General features: G+C 49.5%; 1 pseudogene; it reads left to right on the plus strand.

Annotated features, from left to right (window-relative positions):
* The first annotated feature begins 4,449 nt into the window (after positions 1-4,449).
* LOC128945487 (zinc finger protein 850-like) overlaps positions 4,450-15,798 on the plus strand; it is a 162,240-nt pseudogene continuing 150,891 nt past the window's right edge.

A 15,798-nucleotide genomic window follows, 5' to 3' on the forward strand; every position in this document is an offset into this window, starting at 1 on the left:
TAATATGTACTATAGCTATCTCTTTTAGTTGATTGTAATGCCTCTAAAATAAGTTCCTCATGTACTAGTCCTTTTCTTCTTGAATTAAGTAATCTTTTTCCTTTCCAAATTTTTTAAAGGTATGTACTACTCTAAAGGCATAGCTTAAATTAGTATATATAGTTCCTTTATTTTGTGTTAAATATTCTAGTGCTCTTTTTAAAGTATATAATTCACAAGTTTGAACTTACTAGTTTAACAGTAATTTCCCTTTTTCCATAGTTTGCATGTTTTTCCCATCGACTACTACATACCCTGTATTTTCTCTTTTTGCAAGGAGTTGTATCTCTGTTAGCTAACATAACTCCCAAAGGATTATTTTTTCATTTTTTTTCCCCCTGTGTCCAACTTATGGTTTTCTGTCTCATTTTTCAAGATCTTATCTATTCAGCGTCTGCCTGTTTTTCACAGTCACTAACAACCTAAATAACACTTTTCTTTCAACTACACACACGAAAATAAAAAATCTTTTTCTCACACTGCTTTTAATACAATACACTTCCCTCCAAGGAAATAGAGTGAAGCTTAAAAAACACAATCCACATTACCTATACTTTCATTCATCTACATTCACTCACTTTTATTTCTCACTCACTTCCACACATTCTTTCCCACCCTCAGGACACAGAGTGGATCCCTGTTGACAGAGAATCGCGGGTCCCTGTGGCCCCCCCTCACCTTGGGGTGGCCTCTGGGTCTCAGTATCTCCGGGCCTCCTGGGAGGGCCCTGACTCTGCTGCCTCCGGTGCCGTTCACCTGTGAGGCTGATTTGTGTGTCACTCACACTCTTTAGCCACGGCCCCCTCACATGCCCTGGGGACAATGGCCCCTTTGCAGGTCACCTGTACCTTATGCCACAGCCCCCACACACCCAGGAGAACAATGGCTTATTTGTGGATCACACACTCCTCTTTCCACAGCCCCCCCTTCCCACCCACCCGGGAAGCTGAGGCTGATTTTGTGTGTGACTCACTCTCACACACAACAAGACCACAATAAGGCACCTTCTGTTATAAATGATCAAATCGAGAGCCAAACTTATAGGAAAATTTAGCAAAGATTTATTAATTTGTCTGTGAGACTGAAGTTTGGTCGTCAAAACCACCACAGCCAAGGGTCAGCGTCGAGCCTGGGTTCGGTGCTGGGTGAACATGGATCTGACCTCCGAATGTCAGAGTCTCCCCCTGTTCACAAATGCTGCCTGACACAGCGAGTTCTTTTACAGTTTATTCTGCTCGAGGCAGAGATGACCGAATGTTCTTTGTGTCTCTTCCCACGCATAACCGTGTCTTTACATGTGCAGAGGTGGACAAAGACTCAGTCCAGGTGTCTGATGTTGTCAGTAGACTCCAGGGAAGTCAGCATTCACATGCATCAGGGTGGGGCTGTGGATCATCTTGGTAGCTGTAATCGACGAGGCGTTAATCACTCTTGGCTGGACCTGGTGACCCGGGGAAGCCAGTGATTATCACCCTGGAAGCTTCTATTCTTTCATTAAAAACCTCGATGCTTATCTCAACCAAGTCCAGGAACTAGATGTATGTGAATAAGATGCTGTTCCCTGCCAGGATGGTCAAAAGACTAATGTGGATTTTACAATATTTTATACATTAATAGCGTGAATTATCTCTACCATATACTACACTTTCACGTCACCTATTACAAGTTTAGGTGTTTCTTGCCAGTCCCCGTGCTCTTGGATATCCCTCAACCCAGCTGTGTTGTCCAACCCCAGATGCTCTTGAGAATATCCTCAATCCGGCAGAATTTTGCTCATCCATGGATGCTCTTGGAATGTTAATTCCTCAACCCAGCAGGTTTTAATTCTGGATGCTCTTGGGCACTCTTATCCCTCAAACCAACAGAATTTTTAGAGTTCCCTTTTGTCCCATTTCCTAGTGGATTTGGCTCGGAAACTCCTCTGCTCCCTTCCTCCGAGGGGTCCAGCCCCTCTCTGGGACCCAGTCCCAGTTACCCCAGGGGATTCTCTCACTCCTCTTATCACTCGCTGTGTCTCTTTACTGGCTGCTTCACTCGAGGAAAGTTGGAAACGCAGCATGGGAGACTCCAGCACTCACTTGTGAGACAGAGTAAAGATCCATTCTGAATTAGGTAAAGTGTCAAAGAAAGGTGAAAAGTCTGTGAGGCCAAAGCTGAAGGAAAAACTCGCATGCTGAGACAGCAAGGAGACAGAGAAAGAAAAACAGAAAAGACCACAAAGTCGATTTGCCCTCGACTTAGAAATTCTTTTGATAAAGAAGAATTGGTGCTAAATGTCACACAGAATGAATATGTATGAACTTATTGTGAAACTGTATGCATATGCATTTAGAAAGGAGATAAAAGAAGACCCGAGGTCTTCAGAGGCACAGGCACGCATGCCTTTTTGGGGGACTTGCGTCTGGCGCGTCATAATAAGAGCATACCGGGCTTTACAACTTTTACAAAGTTGTGAGGTTTCTTCTTTTCTCCGCAAAACACTTGGCAGGTCTGGGACAACCAGCCCTCATCTCATTCACAGCCCAAAGCAAAGAATGAGGGGAGAAGGGAGCTCGGGAGCCCAAACAGCCCCGGCATCCTGAAATGGGGAGAGCGAAGCTGGGGGAGCTTTTGGCATTGCTGGGACTGCCAGCAGCCTGGGCAGGGCAGGCACTGAGGAGAAGGGGGACCCCCAATCCAAGCGTGACTCCAGCAGCTGGGACAGGGGGGAACCCCCGAATACCAGAGGGGAGGGACCAGGGACGGGGAACTCCTGGGAGGCTTTTTCAGGGCTGAATCTTGGTGTTTGGGAGGTTTTCCTGGAGACGAGGTGGCTGGTGACTTGTAGAGATGGACTTGGGCAAAAGGGACCTTCAAACTCAATGTGTGTTGGGGAAGGTGAAACAGGAAAGCCTTATAAATATGATTGTCTTGCAAAAGATTTTTAGAATATAGAAAGTATAAGGAAGACTGAAATGAAAGCAAGCTCTGAGATACCTCAGTTAGTGAACAACTGGAAAACAATGGTGTGGCCCAACTGAAGGTAATCCCCTTTTGATGAAACAATTCCCTCTGCTTGCAGACAGATCCAAGGGTCAGAGCAGACCCCACTAGCTCAATAGAAAGGGTCCAAAGAGGAGTTTTTAGGGTGCAAAATGTAACACAGTATGGTGATGTAATGATTTTTACAGGCTCTATGTAAATGCTGTAGGATTTGCATCTGGTACTAGATTGGTTAGTGAGAAATAGAATATTCAATGCAGAAGAAAATTTATTGTATTGTAACAGGAACCTTACTCTCTTACGCTCTTCTCCTCTTACTCTCTTACCCTCTCATCCTCTCTATCCCTCTCTTCTCTCGGGCCTGCTCCGAGCTGTGCCTGGCAGCTCCAAGCAGGGCCCTGCACCCAGGCCCTTTGCAATAAACTGCAAGTTCCACGACCTGGCTGCAGAGATCTCTCGTCTCCGTCTGTCCCGACCGTCCTACCCCGCAATGCTCCTACAAATGCGCTCATCCCTTGTTTTCCCCAAACCAGGATTTCCCATTGCCAACCCCAGGGAGGCTGCGAGGAAGAGGAAGATGCCCCGGGACACTGAGGCAGGTGAGGAGGAAGTCAGTGCCCCTTTCCCCTCTGTGCTGCTCCATCTCCCAGCCCAGCACGGCCCCGGCTGCAGCTCAGCCCTGGGGGATCTCCTTGCCCTTGCCTGTGGCACGGAGGCAAATCCCATCCTGTCCTTGTCCTTCCTCCCCCAGAGCAGGAGCTGAGCATGACGAGCAGGGAGGACAAATGCCCGCGGCAGAACCTGGTGGAAGAGGCCGTTTTGAGCGGCTCCACGGTGCAGGAAGCCAATGGGGAGGAAAAGCCCCGGAGATGCTGCATGAGGAGGAGCTGCAAACGCAGCTGGCGGGAATCTGAGGGGGAAAGAGCCAGCCTGGGCCGGGAAGGCGGCCGGAGACGGAGCCAGAGCTCGGAGCTGGTGCTCCATGAGCAGCTCCATGATGGGGAGAAGCCCCACACATGCGTGGAGTGTGGGAAGAGCTTCAGGCGGAGCTCTGACCTGATTGTGCACCAGAGCATCCACACTGGGGAACGGCCCTACGAGTGTGGGGAGTGTGGGAAGAGCTTCAGCCAGAGCTCCCACCTGATTGTGCACCAGAGGATCCATGCTGGGGAGAAGCCCTACGAGTGTGGAGAGTGTGGGAAGAGCTTCAGAGAGAGCTCCTGCCTGATGAAACACCAGAGGATCCACACTGGAGAAAGGCCGTACAAGTGTTCTGAGTGTGGGAAGAGCTTCAGCCGGAGCTCCAGCCTGGTCACGCACCAGAGGACCCACACTGGGGAGAGGCCCTACGAGTTTTCCAAGTGTGGGAAGAGGTTTCAGACCAGCTCCCATCTCCTCCGGCACTATCTGAGTCACAGAGAGGAGAGGCCCTTCCAATGCCCCAACTGCGGGAAGGGATTCAGGCAAAACTCCCACCTCATCACCCACCGGTGCATCCACACTGGGGAGAGGCCCTACGAGTGTGATAAATGCAGGAAGAGGTTTCAGAACAGCTCCCATCTCCTCCGGCACTATCGGATTCACACACACAGGAGAGGCCCTTCCGCTGTCCCGACTGCGGGAAGGGATTCAAGCGCAACTCCACCCTTGTCACCCACCGGCGCATCCACACTGGGGAGAGGCCCTACGAGTGTCCCCAGTGTGGGAAGAGCTTCTCCAGGAGCTCTAACTTGACCCAACACCAACGGAGGCACCACTAAGGGAAGCCGTGCGAGTGCCCCGAGTGCGGGCAGAGCTTCGTGTGCTGCTCCAGCTCCATCCCCTGCTGGAGGAGGCACTTTGGGCACAGCCCTGGTCACTCACATTCCCTGTGATCCATGTTGAGAACACACCTGGCTGCTTCGCCTTTTGGTTTGGCCTTAATTTTCCTCTGCTTCACCTTCATCCTTTAAAAACACCCAAAACTGGATTAAATGAAGGAAATTGATCGAATATATCTGACGTTGCATAATTTCTCAGTTGTTTTAGAGGGAATTTAGGTTTTGGGGACACGTTCTGTGTGGAGTGCTGCTGTTGCTAAGAGGCAGGAATTTGATCTCACTCTTCTTGTGTTGCTAAGAACTCCTCCCCTGACCCCAACCCCAATTCCACCCTTGGGATACCATATAAATACTCCACGGCTCTGCCTTTGCCCTGTCTTTGGGGCATAAGAAACGGATTCCCAAAGGATCAGCCCTTTTCCCACTGGATTCCAAAGGGTCACCCTCATTCTTCACTGGATTTCTAGAGGATCAAGCTTTTCCCGCTCGATTCCCAAAGGATCAACCTTTTTTCCACTGGATTCCCAGATTGTCCATCTTTTCCCGCTGGATTCCCTGAGGATAAATATTTGCCCACTGGATTCCCAGAGGATCAACCTTTTTCACTGGATTCCTAGAGGATTCTGACTGTGTCACTGTTTTTTTTTGTTTGTACTACTGCATTTGTATTTTTAATTTTTCGTAATAAAGAACTGTTATTTCTGCTCCCGCATCTTTGCCTGAGAACCCTTAATTTCAAAATTAATTAATATAATAATAGTCATAATCATCATCATTTTATCAAAGAGAGGGGTTTTTCATTTTCCATTTCAGTGGAGGCTCCTGAAATGGGGAGACACCCCCAAGGCTGGGCCATGTGAAATAGTTCCAGAAATATCTAGATTAGTTTATGGATATGCATGAGGGTCTATGAATATGCAACAGGCTGATGTAATTAAAACCAGATTAATTAAGGGGTGTCCCCAAAAATAACTGGGGATCTTGGTGGCCATAACAACCTTTGCTCGAAGGTCCTCTCTCCCCTTACATCAGCCTGTTGCCTATTTATCGACTTTTTGCATATCCATAAACTACTTTACATATTCCAGGAACAAAATTGGCTTCATCCGGTTTGGGGGTCCCATTCCCCTCCCACCTCAATTTGGGGGTCCCATTCCCCTCCCAGCTCCATTTTGGGGTCCCGAGTCTCTTTTCCCCGCTCTCTCCTGTCCGATCGTTCCCCCAGTCCCCTCCTCTGTGTTTGGTTTTGGGGGCTCCAGGCCCCTCATGCTCCTTTTTGGGGTCCCGACCCCATTTTGGATTAATTTGGGGTCCCCAGCCCATCCCCAGGGTCACCTTCCCCCCCTCCCCAAATTCTGCTGCTGGCAACTGATGAGTCATCAGCGAGACACGCTTTGATTGGCTGGAAATTACCCCGCGCGGTCTCTGAGTATTTCCCCCAGTGAGAGGCCTTGGTGTGTGGCTGGCAAGTGATGAGTCAGAGTCGGGCCGGGCGCTGATTGGCTGAAAATCGCTGAGAGGGGCCAGTGCTCTGAGTTTGTGCCCAGCAAGTGGATCGTCATCAGTGCCGCGCGTTCTGATTGGTCGGGATCTGTTTTAGGGTGGGGACGGGAGGAACTGGGGTTTCTTGTGGTTTATTTGGGTTTATTTAGGGTTTGTTTGGGGTTATTTATGGACTCCTTGGGGTTTTTCTTGGATTTTATTTGGTTTATTTCTGTTTATTTGGTGTTATTTGGAGTTATTTTGTTTATTTGGAAGTATTTGGGTTTGTTTGGGTTCATTTGGGCTTATTTGGAATTATTTGGGGTTCTTGGGAGTTATGTTGGTGTATATGGGATTTTTTTCGGTGTACTTGAAATCATTTGGGGGTTTGTGGGTTCAATTTGGTTTTCTTCGTTTTTTTGGGGTTATTTGGATTTGTTTGGGGTTATTTGGGGAATTTCAGGTATTTGGGATTTTTTTGGGCATTCTTTGGGGTTTATTTCGAGTATTTGGGTGTTATTTACGTTATTTGGGGTCATGTGGGGTCAAAAAATCCGGGAATGTTTCTCCTTCAAAAATCGGAAATTTTTCCTTAAAAATCTGAGTTTTTCTCCAAAGAACCGGGAATGTCCCTTAAAAATCCCGGACTTTTCCCAGCCAATAACAGCGCGCCCCGCCCCAAACCATCCAATCACCGCGGGCCTCCCCTCAGGAACACCGGCCTCCCTGTGCGCCCGATCCAGCCAATCACCGCACGCCTCCCCACCGCCCGCCTCTCACGCGGCGAACCAACCATTCACCGTGCGCCACCCCTCAGCTACTCCCGCCTCTCTTGAACTGAACCAACCAATCACCGCTCGTCTCCCCTCGGCAACTCCCGCCTTGTTTGCCCCTATGCAGACAATCACCGCGCACTGCTCCCGCCCCCATGTCAATCACCGTGCCCTCCACGAAACCAACCAATCACCGGGCGTCTCCCCATCAGCAACTCCCACCCTCCCTGCGCCGCTCCAGCCAATCAGAGCCGACCCTGAAGCAGCGCCCCCTCACCCCGGGGCCAGGCATGGAGCGGGCGCTCCCTCCCCCCCCCCGCCCCCCGGGACCCCCTCAGGGAACCCCCGGGAGCCGCCCCGGGCTCGGGCGGGTCCTGCGGGAGGCGCTGGAGAGAGCGGGGGAGGCGCTGGGAGAGGACGGGGGCGCTCCGGGAGCTGCTGAGGAGGCTCAGGGACAGGTGAGGGGTCCTGGAGGGGTCATGAGGGGAATTTGGGGAGGGGTCTTGAGGGTCTGGGGGGATCTTGAGGGTATTTTAGCGGGGTCTGGGGGTGCTGGGGGGGCTATGGGGGGAATTTGGGGAGGGGTCCTCGGGGAGTGTTACGATCCGTCATCACGGACGGGTTTCGTGATGGTTCGTGGATTTGATCTCAGGGTGCAAAAAGAACCGACACGGTACAAGGGGGTTTGCAATGATAATCGAAACAAATGCACCTTTATTGAATGAGCACAGCAAAATGCGCTAGAGGGATTAAGGGAGAGAAAAAGATGGGGGAAGAGAGAGACAAAAGAGAGAGAGAGAGAAAGAGAGAGGGGATAGAGCTACCAAACGTAGAGACGAAGTCCTTTGGTCCAGTCCAGTCGAGGATCCGCCTGTTACGTCGGGGAGATCTCAAAGTCTCTCGCTAACTCAGAGGTTTTTATTATGATAACTCTATTGGAAATTGTGAGGGGGGGAAACAGATACAATAAGGAATAGATGTAACAGGTAGCCCATGCTCTCGGCAGTAACTGAGAGCCATTGTCTTCTTGGTCCAGCGGTCACAACCTGCAGGCAAACATCTCGCTTTGGTCAGCTTGCCTCCCCCACACACCTGCCCCGGGCTGGGGGTTTCAGTCGCAGTCCTTGGAAGGAGCAGAGGGGCCTTTTCACATGGGGGTTCCATGTCTCAGTCCTTGATGGAGAGGCTCCTTCCATCTCAGTCTGTCTGTCACGGTGGTTGTGAAACAGGTGAGGGTCTTCTGTGGGGAGACCACCTGAAACTCAGGAGAAGTCCAGCCAGGCCAAGAGGTGGGACAGCTCCCAAGGCTGTTGTTGCAAAAAGGGCACAGTGCTCCCTTCTTCTCATTGGGCTCAGTGTAGCACACAGCAAACAACAGCTGTGAAAACAATGCCTTAGCAACGTTCTCAGGTCTCAGGCACATGACTTTCTCCCTTGGAGCCATAGATTTAAGACAAGGGGGTCTTCTCTTCAGTGGTCCCCCAATGACGATCATGAGGCAGATGACAGAAAATTCGGACAGACTCTCGCAAGCAGAAAATGGCAGGATGTGTCTGCTTCCAGTGCTTGTCTTGGCTGCTCCTTCGCAGTGCTGGCAGCATCATCAGAGACACACCACACGTTCTCTAATGCCAGGGTCATCCCAATCTTCTGCACTTGCCCAGGTGCCTCCCAGGTTCACCAGGGAAAATGGCTGCTCGTGCCAGTCCATTCCCTTGCCCAGAAGGCACCCGCTTGTGTTTGGGCACGAGCTGCTGGCCACAGCCAGACGGGCAGCACCCGCAGCATTGGCCAGCATCAGACGCTGGGCTGATGTTTTCATCCAGAGAGAAAGAAAAACAGCCAAAAGCACACAAGGCAACTTGAGAGTATCTCTGTAAGAATGTCATTGTCCTGTGAAAGTCAATAGTGGATGGTGGGTTTGTGCTGCAGATAGTCACTTCCAAGCAAAAATCATTCCAGGAAGGGACAACAGCTTCTGCCTTCTGATGGAAAAGTCAATTTGCCACTGCTGTCCAGGCCCATTGCCCCTCCCAGTCTGACCAAGTTTTGGTCTGGGAGTATTTTTGGGGTTAGTCTGGAGGCAAAGATCACACTGCCACTTGAATAATAGTGGCATATAAATTCCTGGCAACGATTCTTTCAATCAAGTAGGTGTTCAGGGTATCCATTCCCCGGTGTGTTTTCTGGTGCTCCTCCCTTACTAGTGACTACAAGAAATGGGAAGGGATTACCAGCTTCCCTTCAATGGTAGCCCACCCTTGTTGGTTGTATGTCCCTTTTTGATCTCTGATTAGTTTTCTATCTTTCTTATTGTATTCTGGCTTACCTTCAAGGGAAGTTTGTCCACCTGGAATCAGAGCTCCTTCAGTAGTTACCTCACCTTTTGCTGCTTCCTTTGCCTCTCTATCCGCCAGCTCATTTCCTTCTTCCAATTCTGAGTTCACTCTCTGGTGTGCCCTAATATGCATAATTGCTGCCTTTTCAGGCAGCTGAACTGCTTCCAGCAGCCCAACTATCCCAATCATCTCTTGTGCATGTTTGATGTTCTGTGAGGTCAGCAGTCCCCCCTCTCCAGGTGGCTCCATGTGCATGCACAACTCCAAATACATACCTCGAGTCTGTATAGATGTTTATTTTCTTTCCTTTTGTCATTTCCAAGCCAAAAGGAAAAAGAATCAGTGCAATTATTTTGGTCTTTTGTGCAGAGGTGCCTGTTGGTAAGGGTCCAGATTCTATTACCTCTCTGCAGGTAGTGACTGCATATCCAGCACGTCGCTTTCCATTGGCAACATGGCTACTCCCATCAGTGAACCAGGTCTCTGCACCATCCAAAGGAGTGTCCTTCAAGTCCGGGCATCTGGAGTAAGTAGCTTCAATGGTCTCCAGGCAATCGTGGTGTGCTGCTTCTCCTTGATCCCACTGAGAAAAGAAGCTGGGTTCACAAGGTTAGTGACTACAGAGTCTGTTGCCCAGCACTGACCTCATACCCCAGGTAGATTATTTTCTGTTTCACTGCCTCTGCCTTTTTTTTTCATTGATACTCTGTATCCTTGGAGCCCTAGGAAATTCAAAAGGCTCACGGTCCAGGCCACACATGCTTCCCTTGTCTGAGTGGATATCAAGAGATTATCCACGTACTGTAATAGCCTTCCTTCTTCTTGTGGAGCTTCCTGGGACTCTAGGTCTTTTGCAAGTTGTTCTCCAAACAGAGCAGGGGAATTTTGAAGCCTTGAAGGCCTTGAGACCTTCACAATCTATGTGAGCTGGGTGTTGCGCCTGCTTTTAGGGTTTTCTCATTTGAATGCAAAAATTTTCTGGTTGGCTTCATGAATAGGGAGGCAAAAGAAGGCCTCTTTCAGATCTAAAACAGTAAACTAGGGTAGCTCAGGTGCCAAACATGTTAGTAGGGTGTATGGGTTTGCCACAAGTTGTACTGCCTGACCCTAGCCCGTTGTTTTCCTTAACTTGGTTAAGGAAAGGTGCATTCTCTGCCCTCCCTCCCTGTTAGAGGCCCATACCCCAGGAAACATTGGATCCATTCTTTTCTTGTTAATTTCATCCTTATTTTCAATTTCAGTTTCACTAATTGTTAAAATTAAGCTCAATATATCTCCATATTCTTGATCCTTTACGTCTAAAATAATCTCTCCATCTTTAAATGTGATCTTTGCTTCCAGCTGCTCCAACAAGTCCCTACTCAACAGGGCCTTTGGAGAGTTGGGCATATACAAAAAACTATGACTATTTTGATGGTTTGCAAAATATGATTTTTCAGATTGGTCAGTTGCCCCCTTACCATAACATAATCATCTGTTACAGGCATTGAGGCTTTATTTAACACTAAGTTTGCTGCCCCCGTGTCTACTAAAAATTCCATTTTCTTAACTCCCATCTTTCTACCCCATCCCAACACTTTGCCTTAATTCAAAGTCTTGGGGTATAAGATAGGCTGAACTCACTCAGCTTTAATGACTTCTGCTGGGTTTCTTAAATTACTTGAAACTCTCTTTTCTAATAATTCAAACATCCTGTTACTTCTTTGCTTCTCATGACCGGTTGCTACTAAATTCCTTAGAGCTCTCTGAGTAGCCTTGGTTTCCTTAGAATAACGTAATCTATAAAGTGCCTGTCTTGGTCTCTTCCACCTAAACTCTGCTTTACAAAATCGCATTATTTTCTAGTTCTCTTCCCGCACAATCTAATTCAAGCATTGTTTCTACTGACACTCACTTTGCTGCCTTGCAAAAAGCTGTGCCTCTTACAGCAAAAACTCTGATATGCCCACAAACACAGACACAGACACAGACACACACACCCTGCATCTCAAATTCACGAGAGTCAGGGCTTAGGTTGCTGTGAGAGGGGAATTCCTGGAATTCCTTTAATTTGTTTTATCACAGTTAAACATAAATCACCATACTGCAGTTTTTCCACATAAAATGCTACACTTGTTGCAAACAAAATCCTAAAATCTCCACAAACACAAGCCTACAATACCGAGAATCAAGTTACCACAATGTGGGGGAGGAACCACACAAACTCACTGGGAAAGGGGTATCTCTTAAAAATGCCCACTTTCCTTGACACAACCCAACATACAACACTTCAGCATCTACCCACATCAGCTTATCAGCCTCTTCTGGTCCTCACACACTCTGGACACAATCAAAATAACAGGACACAGTAAAATTCCAGGGACCATGTCCAAACTGCGGGGGCAGAAGAATCCCCTGAGTTCATCTAGCCATGGATAAAATGTGCACGATCTACACAAATCACACATCACCACCTTTAAACACAATAAATGACTAAATGTCCTCACCCACATTTCTCCACTTGTTCCACTACTCCACGGGGTGTTCCTGCCCTCACAGCCTGCCCCAGCCAGCGCTCCAGGCCTCACCTGGCTGCTTCAGACATGGGTAGAACTGCCCCCGCACGCCGTGGGTACACTGATTCACTCACTCGGTCTGTTTTATACACCATGCACTCACACGATTACAAACACGCTAACATTAACCACACAACGCATTAGCCATACAATGTCTGGACACCACAAGCACACAAATTTCGGGTTCACTCGGCTCACCCCAGAGTCGCTAGCGGCCGCTCCATTGAACAATGAACCCGTTCCCAGTCGCGCTATCAACCGGGAACCTCTGCCGCCGACCGTGCTCCTGGTCGATGGCTGCCTGCAAGCACAGGGACGAGACTGTGCACTCAGACGTCTCTGAGTGACTTATCAGCAGCCCTATCTCCCCGGGGCCCCTTGACAGACATACCGTGTATCCGCACAGCAGGAGGTCATTGTCTGTATCTGCAGAAGGCAAGCCCAGATGGAGCAGAGCTCCTCCAGGAAAATCCCAGGGAGCGCCCAGGAGTCCGTCCTCCCTTCCGCCCCCGCAGGGACAGACAATCTTCTGGCTGGCTCGCCAAAATGATTAGTGGAAAAAAAAGGGGAAACTCCACAACTTTGTAAAAAGTTGTAAAGCCGGTATGTTTAGCACTGGACGCATGTGGAAATTGTTGTTCTCCCTAAAGGAAACGCGCACCCCTGAGAATTCCCCCTTGCTTATACATATGCATATTGTCTCATTCATATTCATTTTACAGATTTCACATTACAAGCTGCAATTAGTTTTCATCAGTCCTTGCCCTTTGCGCAGAGAGCTCTCTGGTCAGCCTCAGCCTCAGCCTTTGGCCCTGACAAAGGGGCCTCCGCTTATCTTGGGAGTTTGAATTCCTTCTCTTGGTCGAGGCCATTCTGCGAGCACAAGATTTTTTCTTTGATTTTTTTCCTCTCTTGTGAGAACAAGGAATCTTAAGCACAGATAAACAAGTTACAGGCTCAGAACAGCACTTTTCACCTCAATCCAAAAATGCATTTCTATCCTGTTAAATTTCTACTTTGTCTCACCCATCCAAGGAAATATGTGCTCTGACTCCATGATTTTAAAGGCTGAACAGATGCTTTATTCTATACTATATTATACTACATTACACTATTGCTATACTAAATCTATGCTAAATTACATACTAAAAAAAAACCTCTGACCCTTTCCAGACAGTCACGACGCAGCTTTGACCTAATTTGTCAATCAGTCCTAACAACCATCACCACAGTCCAATTAACAAATCACTCTCAGTAAACAGTCCCAATAACACATTCCACATGTGCCAAACAACAGGTGCAGCAAGTGAGATAAGAATTGTTTTCTTCCTTTCTGAGCTTTCTCAGCCTTTCCACAGCTTCCCAGGAAAAATCCTGTGAGAGAGAATTATGTCTCTATTCAAAGAAATGTGAATACCACAGGGATTTGTCCTCCCTGGTCTCCATCTGCAGCTCAGTGCCTGGGGTAAGGAAAGAAAAGGAGAGGAAGGAATGAGGAAGGAAGGACAGAAAGAGAAGAGGAAGGAGCTGTGGACAAGGAGAAGATGGGATTTGCCTCGGTGCTAGAGGGAAGGGGAAGGGATCCTACCAATTCATCCCTGGCAGGATGGTGTCAGCAGTGGGGCTGTCCTGCAGCCAGGGGCAATGCTGGGCTGAGACACAGAGCAGAGGAGGGGGGGAAAGGGGCAGTGACTTCCTCCTCACCTGCCTCAGTGTCCCAGGTCATTTTACTTTTCCTTGCAGCCTCCTCCAGCTCCATCCAGACAAAGTTTGGGATTGACAAATCCTGGCTTGGGGGAAAAACAATGGGTGAGCCCTTGGTCCTGCTGCCCAAGTACAGCTCCAGAAGTAACAGCCCTGTTCACAGTCGGATGGGCCCAGACCCTGCTCATCTCCAGCCTTCCCCACCCCTCCAGGCTGCCAGAATTGGCCTTTGCTGCTCTCCCCATTCTGATGCCAATGTCTCCCCCCAAACTGGTACCACCTCCCCAGCCAGTACAGACAGTTTGCCACAGGAACCCTCCACAAGTCTCCAAAGGGGAATCTGCGTCTCACCCTTGGGGACCTGCAAGATCCAAACATCCCCTACTCTGCAAACGAATCCTCCCAGAGGCTCCCCCAGTGGATTTGGGGTCAGTTCCCCCTCCCCGCTCACCTGTGGGATCTGGGGGATCGATGCTGCCAGGGCCAGGGGAGCTGCAGACAGCAGGCAGGCGGGAAAAGTGTGGTTCTGCTGGGGCTCCTCCTCTTCCTCCTCCTGTTCCTGCTCCTCCTTTTCCCCATCCTCCTCCTCCTCTCCCTCCTCTTCCTATTGCTCCCCCTTCCAGATCCACTCCAGATCCCACCTCTCCCCCATGGCTGCAGCATCACCAGCATTTGGGTGGAGGGGACCCCCCCATGAGCCCCCCAGGGATGGGCAGGGGGCTTGGGGACCCACCCAGTGCGGATCCATTCCCCCCCAGAGCCCCAGGGAATCACTCCAGGAATCGAATGATGGGGACACAAAGGGATCCCCATGGAACTGCTCTTTTTCTTTTCCATCCCCACCGTTCCCTTCCCTCACTCATCATTCCTCCAACCCAAAGACCCCTCCCAAGTCAGTTTGGGGGTGCCATCCTCTCGCACTCTGAATCCTCTTTTCCCCTGCTCTTCCACCCCTTCCCCATAGTGCCCCCAGCCCCAGCCCTCACCACTGTTCTTGGTTTTGGGGGATGCAGGCCCCTCCTGCTCAGTCTGGAAGGTCACATCTCCCCTTTCCCTCAATTCTGGCAGCTCCTGGTGCTTTTTTCCTGGGAGGAATCCCTCAGTTTTGGGACTTTTGGGGTGTAGCTTATAAGTGTGACAGCTCTCTCTGGCTTTTTCCCTCCCTGTTGTGGCCCCTCAGCTGCCCCTGACACCCTGGGGGTGCTGGGATTTCCCTCCTGGGGACAAGGACGTTCATCCCCTTCCAGGAGCCCAATGCCTGGCTGGGGCTCCAGGTCAGGGGGTCCTTGAGCAGCTGCCCCAGAACCTCCCCCAGGGTCTCCCTGCACAGCTGGAGCTGCTCAGCCTGGGGTCCCCAGAGGCCTCAGCACGACCCAAGTCCCTCCCAGGAACCCTCAGCCCCCTCAAACCCAGCATCCCCCACATCCCCTGCAAGTTCCCCCCATGGCACCAGCCATGGCCATGTCCCCACATGTCACTGCCCATGTCCCACCATGTCCTCACCCATGGCTGTCTCCCCACCATGTTTCCATCCCTGTCATTGTCCCCCACATCTCCATCCATGCCCGTGTCCCCCCATGTCCCCACAAATGGCCCCATCCCTGTTAACATCCATGTGTCCCCAAGTCTCTCTCCATGTGTCCATGTGTTCTACCCTGACCACACCCAACTCCTAGTTCAATGTCTATTTTTACCTCAATATGGGATATTTTAAAGGGATAAAGAGAAATTAAAACAAAATCATGGCCAAAATAAAAGGATTTCCTTGTCCATACCAGCTGAGGATCCATGTGCTTGGGTAGAAGGGAAGAACCTTTTCTGGTGGAGTTTCTATCCCACTGTCTCTAAAATCTTGGTCTTTTCCCCAGTTTTTCACCATTTGGCTACAGAAGACACCCTTGGGCAATAGGAAATCAAAATCGTGGAATCTCTGAAGTTGGAAAAGACCTTGTCCTGGTTCAGGGCAAATTTGGGAGAGAACCCCCAAAGGGGTTCCTTAAAGACAGCAGATTCAATCAGCCCTTCCCCCAACTGGTTCAGGAAAAATAAAATACCTCCTTGGAGAAAAGTGGAAAAAACTGTTTATTAAACAATAAAACCTAAA

The sequence above is a fragment of the Melozone crissalis genome, unplaced genomic scaffold (genome assembly GCF_028551555.1).
Source record: "Melozone crissalis strain CALT ecotype California unplaced genomic scaffold, PUWL_Pcris_2 ptg000066l_1, whole genome shotgun sequence".
Lineage (NCBI taxonomy): Eukaryota > Metazoa > Chordata > Aves > Passeriformes > Passerellidae > Melozone > Melozone crissalis.